The sequence below is a fragment of the Sciurus vulgaris genome (genome assembly GCF_902686455.1).
Source record: "Sciurus vulgaris genome assembly, chromosome: 14".
Classification (NCBI taxonomy): domain Eukaryota; kingdom Metazoa; phylum Chordata; class Mammalia; order Rodentia; family Sciuridae; genus Sciurus; species Sciurus vulgaris.
The window spans coordinates 34,816,841-34,819,035 of record NC_136475.1 but is presented as its reverse complement, the minus strand read 5'-3'; the positions used below and the strand labels follow the sequence as shown (position 1 = coordinate 34,819,035).

The 2,195-nt window shown below is 38.0% G+C and overlaps 1 pseudogene across 1 annotated transcript; it reads right to left on the bottom strand.

Moving 5' to 3' along the window:
• Positions 1 to 590: 590 nt before the first annotated feature.
• LOC306644319 (RNA/RNP complex-1-interacting phosphatase-like) lies at positions 591 to 1,668 on the bottom strand (annotated as a pseudogene). Its single transcript has one exon. The product of its transcript is annotated as an RNA/RNP complex-1-interacting phosphatase-like (transcript).
• Positions 1,669 to 2,195: the final 527 nt, after the last annotated feature.

Sequence of the window (2,195 nt, the reverse complement as noted above, 5' to 3'; positions counted from 1 at the left end):
TTAAAATTTAAAGTAAATGTGGTTTTTTGATTTATTATTTTGGTAATGGGTATGTGTTTAGTATTCACTTGTATCCATGTTTTAAAACTCAATAATGCACAGAAATCTCTGAATGACGATTTTAAAATAATACTAATTGCTTACACTTTGGTCTTATCCTGGATTGTGTATTAATTTATCAAAGTTGGATAAAACAATTACATTAAGACATAGTGCCTCTTTTTATTGTTCAGTGATATATCTTGGCTTAGTGTTACAGCACATTCCTCTTTGAACAAAATAAAACCAAAAGAAGGCACCAATTTTTCAATAAAACATTTTCTGAGTCTGGGATCAAATCAAAATAGAAATTTGTTAAAAAGCTAAAAGGAAATATTTTAAATACTTTAACCTATGTATAATAAGAACATGCATTATCTATCACATCTGTTCTCAAAATTAAAATGAGTCAAAATTGCATTTCTAATTTAGTTAGATCTCACTATATAACTAAAATTTCACAACCAACGGGTTTTATAAATTTTGTTTAGATTCTTTTGGGTAAAAGGACTTTATCTTCTCTCTTCAGTAGATTTTTAAATTTTCTCATTTGACCTAATTTTATTAAAAGTCACTCCAGCTACCTTCATTGCAGCTCTGGCCTCCAGGGAGATATCAAGGACAGGTTTTGTATCACTCAGTCCATCCCCAATGGGCTGGATAGGACAGTCTCTGATAACTGCCAGGACACCACCTCTTATCCTGGACTGCTTGACTGCCATTTGACTTCACATTCCAAAAGTATTTCCTTTGTGAATAGTCCTCTCCAGCGGGGCCAGGAGGAGGGATATGGCCTCTATGGTAAACATTCTGATTTTGTGAAAACTTTCTGAATGACTGCTGCAAGCATGGCGACTGAGTGTGAAAATGACAGAAAGACATCAGATAACCCTAAGTCTGAGGTAAGTTACACCTAGATCCTTGGTTACCAGACTTGTTATAGGAGTGGACTGGTTCCATGAGATGTGCCCAGTGTTCAACATCACTCGGCCTGGACACACCAGAATTCCAATTCCTTCTGACAGGACCATTCTGAAGTTCTTCAATGTAGTTTTGTCTTTCTATGCAATGTCCCTGCACCTGTTGAATAACTCAATTGCATCATCCGACTTTATGCCTCCTAACACTATCAAATATCTGCACAGCAGGTAGCCAGTTTGGTTAAAGCCATGGGTAGAGTGGACGCCAATAAGTTTGTCATTGTCTTTATTTTCTTTAAAAAATTCACTAATGGCACATTTGAATTTAAAAACAGTGTTATCAGGCGCCTGATACCCAACTGTAAAAAGTTTTAAGTAAGGAATAGTTTCAGGCAAATCCTCTGACTTATAATAGCTCTGAGTATACGTTAAATCAATAATCAGTCCAAGCTCTTCATTTTGTTCTTGGATTTTTGTTAAAAAGATCCAGAGAAGAAAATGTTTCTTTTGGAGCAAGTTTCGCTTCAAAACTCATTTGCAAAGAAATTTTGAAAGCAATGAATCCAGTCCCAGGCATCCTCTGTCCAACTGGGAAATAGTCTTTACACTTTTCTGGGATGAGATTTCTGCCCGTCCTCTTTGCTGAGGGACGTCCAGAAAAGCCGAGTCCCCGGCCCCAGCCACTGTGGACAGGATGCCATTGGCTCATGTGGGCGCCGAGATGCCGCCCACCCAAAGACAAGCGGGTCAAGGCAGTCAGCCTGTGGTCTTCGGTGCGGGAACATGCTGGGTAGAAAGAGCGCCCGGCAGCTACCCACGGAGTGTGCAGGGAGTCTCTTTAGTGGAATTTTGATAAATGTATTTCTTTCCAGCTGTGAATTTATTTTGTCAGTTTTTCTTGTGTTATGTACAAAGAAGATAAGACATTATGTTACTAAATTAATCTTTAAATACAAAAGAAGAAGAGGAGTTTGTATTCTTTACTTGCAGATAAGTCAGGAAAGTCCTGTAGAACATGAAGTCTGTAGAACTGAAGGCTCCTGATTCCCCAGGCTGCCTCCTGCATACTCTTATTAACACAAATTAACCATCCTACCTGGACACAGTTCTGGGCTTCACTGCATGACATAAAGACTAACATGTTATTCTCTCTCAGCTTTTCAGAAAGATTGCTATTCTCATTGATCAAGGGAAAAAGTAATGGTTTGGGTATTCAATCCAATTACACAGAAATTA